At 36.4% G+C, this 15,272-nt stretch overlaps 1 protein-coding gene across 2 annotated transcripts in view; it reads right to left on the bottom strand.

Annotated features, from left to right (window-relative positions):
* The window catches only part of NCKAP5 (NCK associated protein 5), a 1,001,373-nt gene that overhangs the window by 960,020 nt on the left and 26,081 nt on the right, over positions 1 to 15,272 (bottom strand). The window contains exon 1 of one of the 2 annotated variants that reach the window (XM_055108550.2): positions 7,933 to 8,152. The exons of the other annotated variant lie outside the window; for it this stretch is intronic. The gene's annotated coding sequence lies outside the window, so the exon portion shown is untranslated. Of the gene's footprint in view, positions 1 to 7,932; positions 8,153 to 15,272 lie in introns of those variants that run through there. 2 annotated transcript variants of the gene reach the window in all.

Here is a 15,272-nt window from a genome sequence, read left to right as displayed (position 1 = left end):
CCTCAACTGCAGGGTACCTTGAAAAGAGAGTGTCTCGGAAGAGTCAAGAATGCCAGCAGGAAATGTTTGGCTTTATGAGGACATGCAGCATCCTGAAGTCAGGCTGGCTCACGCTGAAAAGTGAATATGAGACAGCACACAGATAGGGAGGTATGAAGGTAGCCTTCATGAAGCGGTTAACAACTGCCAAACAGTTTGCATCTAATAAGCCCAGTGCATCTACATCCCAACGCTTAGAGATGGACAGTATCGGCTTCATTTTATAGATGAATGAACTGAAGCTCAGAAATTTTATGTCATTGCTCAAGGGGCATAGGGCTGAGGGGGATTTGAACCCAAGTTAGCTGGATTAGAAAACTCATGTACTTTCAATGATACTAAATAGCAGGCATCTAAAAGATAAATATAGCATGATTGATGGGGCTCATGGATAGATCCATCTTACCCCAAATCACATAATCTCTGAACAACTACACTGGGTCTAAGATAAGAGATCATTGTGTAGTTTGGCACTCAGAAGTGGGTTGCCTCATTCTGAGCAAAGAATCGAGTTTAATCCTTCAAATAGAAACTCTTATCTGGACTTGGTTAGATTGAGATTGTTACCAGCCACTTCAGTCTTGCCTTAATCACTGTGCAGCTCCTCTCCAGCTATTATCTATTAAGCCTCTCTCTTACTCACTGAATATTTCATACGTGAAGTAATGGAATGCTGAGCTGTGGGCTGCGTACTATCCTTTTGGTTTCCATTTAAATTTACAGCTTGCCAGTATGAAAAGAGTCCCGGGGCGCTAACTAAGGTGGTGATTATACTGTCCATCAATTAGTTTGCGTTTCAGCACAATATTCACGGCCCCTTCCCACTCCCTCGTAACAAAGGGCTGTTTAACTCAACACATACACACACACAAGCATTCTCCCAGGCATTTTTTACTGAGTTCCAGAATGCGTGTCTCCCAGATGTGCCTGCCACAATATGTTAGTTGTATTGGAAAAATGACCAGAAACATACTCTACACTAGTAAACTGCCAGAGTTTAGACCAGTCTTTCAATACAGGACTACTTTTTCACCACCCCACCTTAGAAATAATTATCTTGTTGCTATGTTGCATTCCACTTGACACTTAAAATTTGCAAGCTAGGGTATCTTTGATAGTTTTCCAAGTAATAACACTTTTACAGAATCCTCATTTCTAAATATAGAAACATTTTGTTTGCTTTGAAGATGATTATGCATGATAAGGAACAAGAAGCTGACAGTGGAGCCGACATAGGATTGCCTGGTACAATATAGGACAACCATTAAATTTGAATTTTAGATAAACAATGATCTATTCTGCGTGTATGTCCCATGTAATATTGGGACATACATTTAAAAATTATTCATTGTTCATCTGAAATTTGAATTTGCTGGATGTCTTGTATTTTTATTTTCTTTCTTTTCTTTCTTTTTTTTTTTTAGACAGAGTCTCACTCTGTCACCCAGGTTGGAGTACAGTGGTGGGATCTTGGCTCACTGCAACCTCTGCGCCTCCTGGGTTCAACCTATTCTCCTGCCTCAGCCTCCCAAGTAGCTGGGACTACAGATGGGCACCTGCCACCACACATAACTAATTTTTGTATTTTTAGTAGAAACGGGGTTTCACCATGTTGGCTAGGCTGGTCTCGAAATCCTGACCTCAGGTGATCCACCCGCCTTGGCCTCCCCAAGTTCTGGGATTACAGGTGTGAGCCACCATGCCTGGCTGTATTTTTATTTTCTAAGTCTGGCAACTGTATGCAGACAGAGGAAAAGGAAGGGGGAATCTACAGGTTATAAATACTTGAAAGCTGATGTAATCATGCAGTCTATTAGAACAAATAAGCTCCCTACTCAGCAACTTCCATGGCCTTTAAAATATATTCATTCACTTCCTCCAAATATCTGTTCTTATTCTACTTGAAAATGCTGACAATGCATAAACTAGTTGCTGAGTATCTTCTGGGAAGACTCTTTCATGAGATTCTAGGAATCCACAGTCTTACAGCCATCAGTCTGCCAGAAGACCTAACATAGAAATAAAACTCCTTGGTAATATAAAAGTTAAGGAAAATATTCTTCCAAATTGAAAATGAAGATTCATACTGCCTATGCAGCTCTAGCAAGTTTTCCAAGTTGATCTTCATTTTTTTCATAAAACCTGGTAGGAAACTATAAGTCCTAACTAATGTGTCCTCGTAACTTCTAAAGACAAGCAACTTATTTAAATAATAAACACGTTTATCAAAGGCTACCAAATATACAGTCTTGTGTTCAGAATTAAGGGAATAAGATGAAAAAAATAGTTTGGATGTAAAAACTTATGATAGAGAGATACAAAAATAGCTACTATAGAAAGCCCCAAATGCTTGCATTTTCTGAAAGTCATGAATGAAGTACTAAGTGAGCTGCCAGCTAGAGGAAGGAATGAGCCAAACCTTTACCAGGTTCAAATCTGAGCCTAACCTTGAAGAGTATGATTTTAATATACAGGCAGCAAGCAGAATTATGGACACAATATTTTAATTAATAATTAGATAACTGATATTAATGAATAATTATGAGCTTATGAACAGTAGTGTGGTGACTGAAGCAGAAGGTACAAAGCACAGAGCTTGATAGCTGAGGAGGTTGGAAGAGTGGCTTACAGCCACATGATGGAGAGATTTTAATGCTAAGATTATGTACTGTGGTGATAAAAAACTATCAAAGATTTTCCAGGACAAGAATAGTCATGAGGTCTGTTGGTTTTTAGAAAGATAACCATAGAAAATAATGCAGAAGCTAGCCTACAGAGTTTAGAGGTCAGGACACTAGCTTAGGAGTATATTCATTGTCCAAGAGGCATGTTTATATCAAAGACAGAGCCACAGGAAAGACAGCCAGCAAAGAACACTGACAATGACTGGTCATGCAAAAACAGTAAGAAAAACCTGGAGGAACAGAAGGTGATGAAAGAGAAAATTCTACCAAGAAATTAGAGCTTTCAAGCAGGCAACTCTCAAGAAGAGGCAGTTGGATTTAGCAATAAAGCATCCCCCACAGAATGTTCAGAGAGCAATTTTAGACCAGCGATAAGGGCAAGGGCTTGGTTAACTTGGTTAAAGAGTGAATAGGAGCATTTCTGCTTCCAACATTATAACTGATAAAACACAACAAACATCCTTTTTAAATGCCTATCTCACTAGCAAAGAAGGGGAAAATCCTAGTAGCCAAAAGAGCCAAACAACAAAACAAACAATAAAGAAGCAGAAAACCCGGGAGGAAAGCAAATGCTGGGTCAGTAACTTCTAATGGAATTGTCCCATTCCAAGGGCCTAGAACCACTCTGGGAACAGGACACGAAGCCTCCAGAAGGTACAGAATGGAACTTAGATGCCCATAAAAACCTAAGGCCTTTGAAAGACTAGATGCTCCATGAAGTAGTAGGTTAGAAAAAAAATTTCCTCTGCAAAGGAAGACAGTATGAAAATTTACCTGTATCAGCTTCACCTCTGGTTAGGAAAACAAAGCTTCTCCATCCCCCAGCATGAATAGCCAGAGAAGATCCACAACAAATATTTTATGGGATTTTTTTAAATATTTAAAGTATACTTAATAAATATATTTAATACTTAAAGTATACTTAATAAATATATGTATACTTTTGTTGTTTATCTGAAAATCAAATTTAACTCTGTATTTTTATTTTCTAAATCTATCAAACCTACTTTCCCGCACTTCTCCTACCACCAATAATTTTAAAATACAGATCTATTCTATGTGAGTCTGGGGCTCACATTTACACAAACATTAGGGTTTGGAAAGCCAGAGCCAAAATACTAATTGTTGCCTTAATTTAGTAGCACCCCAGGGTGCATGGCAGGAGCAAATGCAAAGGAACAAACACCAACCAAACTCTCAGCAGTCAAATACACTTTCTCAACTTAAATTATGCCTAAGGAAACAGGCCACCAAGAAAAAGAGTTTGTAGAAATAAAAATCACAAGAGTAGACTCTCCAGAACTTCATATATTGGTATTTTCCAAAAAAAAAAAAAAAAAAACCCAAGAAAATATAAAGAAGCAATCTTGAAAAAGAAACAAATTGGACTAATGGAAATTAAAATATAATCATTGAAATATAATGAAAATGGAGTTATCAAAATTAAAAATTTAGTGGATGTTTTAAAAAGCAAATTGGACAGACTATGAAAAAGAGAATTAATAAACTGGAAGAAAACTTTTTAAAAGTTCATAGAATGTAGCAAATAAAACCAATGACATGAAAATATTGTTAAAAGTTTTAACAGAACAGGAAAATAAAAAAATTTAACATACATGGGATTAGAGTTCTAGAAGGCACAATATTTGAAAATATATTGACCAAAAAATGTCCTTGATGAAAACCATAAATTTTTAGATTCAGGAAATAGAAAAATGTCCCCTCTCTGAATTTTTCTCATCCTCACCTAAACATATCATAGCAACATTACAGGTCACCAAAGACAAATGTATAACCTTAAAATCAGCCAAAAGGAAAGCACCTTCAAAAATATATAGGTTAGAATGATACCTGCAAAGAAATTAAGATTCCGATGATAGCAGATCTCTCAAAAGCCATGAGAAAATAAACATAACTTACAATTTCATACCTAGCTGAATCCTCACTCAAGAATGAAGTCAAGGAGGTATATTTTCTGACAAAAATTTTAGAGTTTATTATGAATAGATTTTCACTGGAAGAATAACAATAGAAAGTCTGAAAAAATTGGTCAGCAAAGAAACTTTTAAATAGACAGGTAGATCTAATCAAGCATTTGCAGCACAAAGCAATATGACAGTGCTAAACTAGGGAAATACAAAAATGAGATAGAACTAAGATATTGTGCAACAATAAAGAGATTATAAGATATTTTTCACCAGGGAAGAGATAGTCATTAAATTAAGCACACATATAAAAATGTAAAGGTAGTAAGATAATAGAGTCTTGTTTAAAAAAATAGGGGAAAGGGAATTAAAACAAAACACACAGTAATGAAGAATACATAAACTCTTAAAAACTAGGCTTAACACTTATAGATGGCACTATGTCCAAATGTTAAACTTCTCTCAATCAAAAGACTGCGAAAAAGTTTCCTTGGCTGGGGGCAGTGGCTCACGCCTATAATCCCAGTGCTTTAGGAGGCTGAGGTGGGCGGATCATGAGGTCAGGAGTTCGAGACCAGCTTGGCCAACATGGTGAGGCCTCATCTCTATTAAAAAATACAAAAATTAGCCAAGAGTGGTGGCAGGCACCTGTAACCCCAGCTACTCAGGAGGCTGAGGCAGGAGAATTGCTTGAACCCAGGAGGCAGAAGTTGCACTGAGCTGAGATTTCACCACTGCACTCCAGCCTGGGTGACAGAGTGAGACTCTATCTCAAAAAAAAAAAAAAAAAAAAAAAACAGACTTATCTTTTAAAGTGTAACAAACAAGCACAGCAGTAACAATGTGGGAGAAGTACTTGCAATATGTAATTGTTGCAAGAATGTAAGAGGTCTGCAAATTAGAATGAAAAAGATAATTAAACAGAAAAAATAAGATTAAAAGGAAGGAAAAAGCAGTTCATAAAATAGGAAACATTAATGACCAACAGATATAAGACATAGCATGATCAATCTCAATCATAATGAAAACACTCTGTAAGGTACCATCTTATACCATCTACTAGGTTGGCAAAAATTAATAAATTCAGAGAATATCAATTGTTGGAAAGGATGTAGAGCAATGGGAAGTCCCACGTATTACTGGTGGGAGTATAAACTGATTCAGTAATTTGAGGAACAAATGGCAACCCCAATAAATTTGATAAGGCTTAATATCTACAATCCAGCAACTCTATTTCTAGGTATAGGCCCTTAAAAACTCTTGTTCACATAGACAAGAAGACATGACGATAGCAACATTATCTGAAACAAGAAAAAAGTAGCTTATAATGATCATCAGTACGGATCTCTAAATTGCCTACTATGACACTATCTGGATTAGGGGCATTGTCCCAGCAGAAGAGGCTGCACTTTTCATAGTTTTCCAAACTTCCAGGTTTTAGGCAGCTTATGATTTTATTAACTGCAAACAGCTCACACTTTTACCTTCAGACTGTTTGATACCAAAGCAGTCTGACTGTCCCCAAATTCTACCAGGCTCTTCTGTTTGGTTCATAAAAGGAGAGAGAAACAGGAGGGGAACATCTTCCTGATGAAACCCTTTTGTAGGAGACCAGCCCATCAGTGCATCTCAAAGCCCTTGAGCTCAAATGTACCTCTGGAAAGGCTGTGCAGACCATCCAGGTATATACACTTTCCTAACAATGAGTCACTGCTTGCACCAAACAATAATGCTAATATCTGCCCTGAACCCCTTGACAAGAAAGTTGTAAACAAACTAAATGACCATCAATAGGAGAGTGTAAAAATAAATGCGGAATGTCATAAGATATGACACAATTATCATGGACGAATCCCACCAACACAATTAGGAATGAAAATACTGAGATACCAAGTTACAGAAGAATACATACTATATAATATCGCTTGTATAAGGTTTAAAAATATAGAAAACAATGTGACATAATGATTAGCCATGCATACATATTTAGTCCCACTATAAATAATGTAAGGACATGATAATGATCAAATCCAAATTTAAGGTAGTGATTGTACCATTGGATATTTGAAGAAGTGAGATGTGACTGGGGATGGATACACAGGAACATCAATTTTACTAGTAATGTTTTATGTATTAAGCTAAATGGTGGTGCATGGGCCTTTACTATATTATTCTATACACTTTTTGTCCTAGTAAGTGTCTTAAATGAATGGATATGAAAAAGCAGAGTCAGCACAAGTCAATCTTGTTAAACAGGAAATTCACATGAGTAGGGAAGGTTTCTCTTAGGTTAGAGAGGTATAGGACCCTTTGGAGGTTACCCAAGTGGGATTCAAAAGAAGGGAGACAATCTCCACAGTGATCTGGAGTCATTCTAGAGGACTGAGATGCCTAAATAAAATGACATTTGGACTAGGGAGGTGAACTATAACAGTCTCCTTTTAAATAACGAAGCAAACTTCTGTACAACAAATAATGTATTCACTTTGCTCATTTTCTAATAAACTAAACAACCCCTATACCCAGTATCACTTCACTTACAAATAAACCACTTTCTAGACTACCCAGGCAAAAACGTCAAAATGTAGGGTAAAGTCATATTGATATTCATTGTGTATACTTCTGGTTTCATTCATCAGATCTTTTGATAAATATTTGCCCTGTGAATGAATGAATAAATAGAATAAATGAAAATCTCTTAAAGAATTACTGTGCTTAAATGGCTCAAATTCACCTTTATTGAAACCAAAGCACAGCTTCCAACAAATATGAACAACTGCTGTAAGTCAAGCACTGTATTAGGCACTAGGGATGTGAAGACAGATTGTTTCCTAAGAATCCATGACATACTTTTATCATAACACTTTTTACCCCATATGCAAATAACTCTCCCCTTTTCCTGTGCCTTTTCAAAAACAAGAATTGTACTCAATTTCTCTCTTTATCCCCATTCAGCAAATATGCACAGCTATAGGTAGATAAAGTGACAATTAAACTGTAAAGTCAAATAGAAGCTCCTTGGAGGTTCTCTGGTATTCGGGAATCTTCCATAATTATGTGCATCTCTGTTCATATGGACATCAGAAATTTGTGTTTAGCTGTAAGAGCAGCAAAGGTTAGCAATAAGACATTTCTCTGCTTTCTCATAGTAAAATGGTTCAGTTGTTTTCTTTACTTCCACTGTCTTATGGAAGTTCTCTATTCTTCCTTCAGGCAATAAGAAGATTCTTTATGAGAGAAAACAAACAGTTCCAATTTTATCTTAAGAGATATATTCCTTTTACCTTTCTCCACCATCTAATGGCTTCTTCCTCTGCAGCATCTGGTTCTGTATATTCTGGCCACCAAAAGCGAAGTTCCTAAATGTTGGACTGAAATCCTAGCTCACTGTAGGCAGCCAGCTAAGAGCTGAAAAGATTTTGGAAATAGGATTTCTGGAGCGGCCCAGAGTCAGGCACCAACTATCCTGTCCATAGTCATGTCCTGTTCCTGCCTGGCTGTGTCTGGCACCACAGAGTGGGAGCTGATGAAGGCAAGCACGTGGACACAGCTTCCTGCCAGGGCAGGAGCCACCCTCAGGCCATGGCCCAGAGAGACTGTTCTGGGAGGCTGTGGTTCATCCAGTTTAACCAGTTCAACTTAAGGGAACCCCTGTGCCTCAGCATGTAGGAACTAGAGGGAGTGGCAAGACTTCATGTCAGAGCTCTGCTTAGCAGAGCCACCTTGAGTTCAAACTCTTCCATGGCAGGCTCACAACTGGCTCTGTTGTGTAACTGGAACATCTATTATCCTATTATAGCAAAGTGCCTCTCTCCATTGAATGATCAATATATCTACCCTGGTGTCTTAGTTTATTTCATGTTCCTATAGAAGGATACCTTAGGCTGGGTAGTTTATTGAGAAAAGAGGTTTATTTGGCTCATGATTTTAGTGGCTGGATAGATCGGGCAGCTGTGTCTAGTGAGGGCCTCTTGCTGCTTCAATTCATGGCAGAAAAGGGAAAGGAAATAGCTGTGTGCAAAGAGATCACGTGGCAAGAGAGGACGCAAGAGAGAGAAACTGAGAAAGCCAGATTCTTTTAAACAACTTTCTCTTGAGCGAATGAATCTATTCCCACAAGAGCTGAAACTCACCCCCTGCAGGATGGCATTAATCTACTCATACAGGATCACCTCCATGACACAAACACCCCCCAGTAGGCACCACCTCCCAATACTGCACACTGGAGATCAAATTTCAACCTGAGTTTTTGCAGAGACAAGTAACATCCAAACCATAGCACCTGGTTTAACCTTTATTAGTAGATCAGCCCAAGTCATATTTTTACCATTTTAGCCAGATGAACATATAGAAAGCCTTGTCTTCAGAATTTGGCAGTCTCTACCTGTTTTTCTGCTGTAACAATTCACAGAAGAGTATGAATCAGTCAGCCAGATGGGAGGGGAAGGAAAATGTGGTTGATACACCCTAAAAAACTGAGGCTAGGGAGTTGAAATATTTATAACTAAAGCATGGTCTTCATAGAGTGAGACGAACATGTTTTGCAAGCAGGCTGAACGGTAAACATTCAAAACCGACATGCTCATAGCATTTCACACTGTCCCTTTGTAATATTGACAGGAAACACTACCTTCAGTGCAACCTCTATAAAGTTGAGATAATGTAGTGAGAAATCCAACTGCAGATGAACTAGATTCCTGGCTTCCAATAGCAGTTGGTTCAATCATTTATAGCAGTAAATAAATGTTATGAAAGTTCATGTAAAAACCATTATCTAAAGAGCTAAATATGAAAGGCTTGCATTATGGCTAGGCATGCATTTCTGGCAGAGGAAATAGAAGTTTGCTCACAATATCTTTTTTTAGATTACTTTGAGGAAGAATGCCATCATTGCAATAGTGCAGACCATAGCAAGTTTCATCTTTCTTTTTTTTTTTTCTTTATGGAATGAGAAATGACATCAGTTTACATGTCATCTGAGAAGAAAGGAATTTATTTTGTTGAAAGGCATCCAAATCACTCTGTCTTTGGAAGCCTTTGTTACTGAAACAAACTTTATCATTGTTAATTGTCTGGCCATTAATGGGCCAGTTTGTTCATCAACAAGTCTGCACATTTATACATATTTTATTGACCTAGTAATTTTACCAATGTTATACAGCCATGAAAATCTGAAAGAAATATCAACATGTAAGTCTTCCTTACTCTAAACTCAGTAGGAAAGTGCCATGAAGAAAGGGAAAACTTTTAAGCTACATTTATATTGAATATCTGAAATTATCACAGCCCAACCCACAACTCTTCTCTGACTAGCAAACTTTCTCTTCCTCCTGTGTTTCCTATTGTAATAAGCTAATTTCAGCCACTTCTCCAAGCCAGGATTCCAAGAATCATCTGTGATTTCCCTCCTTCTAGCCCCTTCATCTGTTTGACATCCAGGCTATATCTTCTAATGCCTTAATTGTTCTCAAATATACCCCCATTGCCAATGCCCAGGTTCAGCTCTTTGTCATATTTAATCTAAATTAGTCTGACCAATCTCCCTACCTCCAATCATCCTATCTACAATCCATTTTCCATTTAACTCCACTATCACATTCAAAATCATTTTCAAGTTCCCTCAGCAAAGTGCCTTCATGTGGTACCCAAAACCCTCCTGACCTGAACCAGTCTTTCTACCTCCATCCTTTTCACTCATTTCTCCTGCTCACATTCTATATGCCCACCACAGTGAGACAGGTGCAATTCTTGAAAGTGCCATGTACTCTCTCATCTCTAAGCATTTATACCTTTGGCTTCCTCTACCTAGAAAACACTTCTTCCCAATTCCCCCGCCCTGCCTGAAACCTTTACCTCTTCAACTCCAACTTGTCTCTTAGGACTCAACTCCGGCATTAGTTCCACATGAAAGCCTTTTCTGACATGCCCCTGTCACTACATTTTGGCTAAGTGCCCTCTGTATGCTCTGTGAGTACTGTGATGGTTAATTTTATATATCATGTTGACAGGGCCATGAGGCACCCAGATAGTTAGTTATGCATTATTCTGGGTATGTCTGTGAGGATGTTCCTGGAAGAGATTAACATTTGAATTGGCAGGTTAGGTAAAGCAGATTGCCCTCATTAACAAGTGTGCCTCATCCAATCTATTGGAGGTCTGAATAGAACAAAAAGTTACATTAGGAGAAAAGCCTGAGTGTCTCTCAGCTGGGACATCAGTCTTCCCCTGCCTTCAGGCTCAGAGTGGAACTATACCATCAGTTCTTCAAGTTCTCCAACTTACTGACTCAAGATCTTGGGACTTAGCTACCATAATCATTTCCAATTCCATGAAACCTCTGAAATGATTTCATGAAATCATTTGCCTGCCATCTCATCCACATGCCACACACATGCCCATCTCCAAACCTTTGTCCAGACAGTTCACCCACGTTGGAATGGGTTCCTTCTTCCTCTGTAAATACTTCAGAACATTTCAGCTCTAGAAAATATTTCTGGCTTCTGAATTTATGGCACTTTTTGCATATGTTTCTCATATTACATTTATTTATAAACAGTGCCAGGTAATATCCTTTATATTTTAATTTTTGGGTTATTTAAGTTTTTATGGATGCACATCTAGTCCCCTTGCCAATTACACTACAAGCTCCTTGAAAACACAGACAAGGTACTATTTACAATTTTTTTTCTCCTCCAAACTTGCATAGTTCAGCACAGTATACATAACAGATAATCAATACATGTTATATCGTTTAACATTTGTTATATGACTAGGACAAGACTAATAACTAAAGAACACTGCACAATGTAACAAATATGTTTCACTTTCAAAAGAATAAATTATTTCAAATGAGATCACAAAAAAATGAGAAATCTATGACCATGAACTTAATTTACTGTAGGCTAGCACATAAATATAAAAGCTTGAGGAGTGGCAGCTGCAAAGGGAACTCCAATTATCCTGCCAGCAGTATGAATGCACTCAGCTGTAGGACAAGGCAGATGTCAATCAAAAGTGGAATTAAAACAAGATGTACACTTTCCAAGCCAATTTGTATGTATATTTAATCAAAGAACTCACAGTTCATATGGTAACAGTAAAAGCAAAAGAAAATTAAAGGAAAGCTAAAAAGAATACAAAATGCTAAATGTCAGAAGTAAATCAACATGTCATTAACAAAATAATTGTAAATAAGTTAAACTCCTCTGGCAACCATCTCACATTGGATTATAAATAAAATTCAATTATATGGCTTATAAAAGGGATATACATTTTTAAAAAGTGACTCCCAAAGACCTGTTCATTCCACAAACATTTTGTAGCATACCTACTAGATACCAACACCATGCTAAAGATACAAAATTTAAATATTAAAATATAGATGTACAGTTGTACAAGGCATATACAAACAAAAAGGATGCAAGAGTCACAATATCAATATTAATGAAGCAGTACTACAATCAAGAAGCATTATCTAAAACAAAAAATCATTTCATTTATTTGTGTTTTCTTAATGAAGTATGCAAGTCACCAGAATCCTCACTGAAAGTGATAAATACGCCTATCTTATAGAGTTGTTGTAAGTATTAAATAATAAAATTCATCAAAAATACCTACATGAAGACATGACACGTGGCACCTGCTCAAAAACTGTTGGTTGCTTTTAATATTTGCATTAGTAGTAATAAGAGTTACAAGCTATAATAATCACCGATATTATGCTTTAGATAACATAGCATAAAAGTATATAAAATAAAATATTAAAAATGCAAGGATAAATTTACAGAATCATAATAAGAAAAGAATGAATACATTTTACCATATTTCTTTTGGTTCTTAAGGCATCAAATGGAAAAAAGGAAGAAAGAGAGAGAGAGGGAAGGAGGGAGGGAGGAAGGAAAGAAGGACAGAATGGATGTAGGGAGGGAAAAAGAAATTATATCTAAATAATAATGATTGATTATATATGTTGCTCTATGTGTGTCTATGTATGTGTGTGTGTCTATGTGTATGTGTATAGGTATATAGGCATCTATAAATAATATGTAAACAAATCTTTTTATTCGAAAAGATAGAAATACAAAGAAATAGAAAAGGTACAGACAGATTAATGGATTAAAGCACAAAGAAATAATTTTGAAAACAGATAATGTAAACAATTTAAAAATAAACCCACTATCTTATTCCCACAGACCAATAAAAATAAACCCATGATAAGATCAAATTGTCAAAAGTTAAAGACAGAATTTTGAAGGTAGCAAGAAAATAGTGACCTGTCACATACAAGGGAAACTTTTATGAGACTATCAGAAGATTTTTCTACAAAAACTTTGCAAGTAAGAAGGAAATGGGTGGTATATTCAAAGTACTGAAAGAAAAAAAACACCAGCCAACCAATAATAATATATCCAGCAAAACTTTCGTTCAAAAATAAAGGAGAGATAAAGATTTTCCCCAATAAACAAAAGCTGAGGGAGTTTGTTTTCATTAGACCTGATTTACAAGAAATGCTAAAGCGAGCTTTTCAGGTTAAAACAAAAAAACCCTAAGCAGCAACATGATAGCATAAGAAAGTATGGAACTCATGAGTAAAGGTAAGTAAATAGGAAAGTACAGAAAATTATATTACTTTAATGGTGGTGGGTAAATCACTTTTAATTCTAGCATGAAAGGCACTAGCTAAAATAATGATAGCCAAAAATATGATAAAAGATACATAATTGGAATAGTTATACATTGTGACAACCATAATATAAAGTATGTAGGGAGGGAGAAGTCAAAGTACAGACTTTTTGTATGCAATTAAACTTTGTTATTATCACCTTAAAGTAGGCTTTTATAACTATAATATATTTTATGTTAGTACCAAGGTAACCGCAAAAAATTACCCATGGAAGTTATAAAAAGGGAAAAGATAAAGGAATCAAAATATATCACTACAAAAAAAATTGTAACAAAACATAAAAGAAGATAGCAAGAGAAGAAAAAAACAGATAAAAGAACTACAAGACTAACAGAGGAGGCCAAGGCAAGAGGATTGCTAAGGCCAGAAGCTCATGACTAGCCTGTGCAACATAGCAAGACCCCTCTTCTACAAAAAGTTTTAAATTCAGCTGGGCATGGTCATGCATATCTGTAGTCCCAGCTACTTAAGAGGCTGAGGTGGGAGGATTGCTTGAGCCCAGGAATTAGATGCTGCAATGAGCTTTGGTCATGCCACTGCACTCCAGCCTGAGCAACAGAGCAAGACCGAACAAAGAAAGGAAAGAAAGGAAAGAAAGGAAGAAAGGAAGGAAGGAAGGAAGGAAGGAAGGAAGGAAGGAAGGAAGGAAGGAAGGGAAAGAAAGAAAGAAAGAAAGAAAGAAAGAAAGAAAGAAAGAAAGAAAGAAAGAAAGAAAGAAAGAAAGAAAGGGCAAGGGAAGGAAAGGAAAGGAAAGGAGGGAGGGAGGGAGGAAGGGAGGGAAGAAGGAAGAAAGGGAGACAGATATAAAGAGGGAGAGAGAGAGAGAGGAGAGACAGAAAGATAGAAGGAAGGAAGGAAGAAAGTGAGAGAGAGAGGGAGAGAGAGAGGAAAGAAAGGAAGGAAGGAAGAAAGAAGGAAAGAGAAAGAAAGGAAGGAAGGAAGGAAAGAAAAGAAAAGAAAAAAGAAAAAAGAAAAGAAAAGAAAAAAGGGAGAGGACGGGAGGAGACTGGAAGGGCAGGGCAGGGCAGGGCTAACAGAAAACAACTTACAAATGGCAATAGCAAATTTTTCCCTAACAATGATTACATTAAATGCAAATGGATTAGACACCTCAATCAAAAGATATATAGTGTCTGAAAAGACTTCAAAATAAGATCCAACTAAATGCTGTCTATAAGAAATTGACTTAAATTTAAGGTCACACATAGGCTGAAAGTCAAATGATGGAAAAAGTTATTCCATGCAAATGGTAACCAAAAGACAACAAAGGTGACTATATTTATATAAGTCAAAATAGACTTTAACTCCAAAACTGTCATAAAAAGCAAGGACATTTTATAATAAAAGGGCCAATCCACCAGGAATAGATAACAATCATGTTATCTATTATCTATTATGATTGTTATCTGTTAGATTATCTCTCTATCTCACATCAGATTAGCTAGATATATAAAACAAACTGGCAAAACTGAAGGGAGAAATAGCAACACAATAATAGTAAGAAACTTCGACACCGCATTTTCAATAATCAACAAAACTTCCATATAAAAGATCCGTAAGGAATCAGAGGACTTAAATAATGCTATAAATCAAATGTATCTAACAGAAATATACCAAATATTCCAAACAAAAGCAAAATACACACTTTTCTCAAGTGCATATGGATATTTCTCCAATATAAATGACATGTTCCCTCATAAAGCATTTCTTCACTAATTTATATAGACTGAAGTCATACCAAATATCTTTTCTGACCAAAACTGAATAAAACTACAAACCAACAGAAGAAAAAATTAAAAATTCATAATATGCAGAAATTAAACAACACACTCTTTAACAACTTTTCAAAAAGAAATTAAAACAAAAATTAGAAAATACCTCAAGACAAATGAAAACACACATACAACATGCCAAAACTTATGTTGTGCAGCAAAAGCAATA

The sequence above is a fragment of the Pan paniscus genome, chromosome 13 (assembly GCF_029289425.2).
Source record: "Pan paniscus chromosome 13, NHGRI_mPanPan1-v2.0_pri, whole genome shotgun sequence".
NCBI lineage: Eukaryota > Metazoa > Chordata > Mammalia > Primates > Hominidae > Pan > Pan paniscus.
Note: the sequence above shows the minus strand (reverse complement) of the source record. Positions and strands in the feature narration are given on the sequence as shown.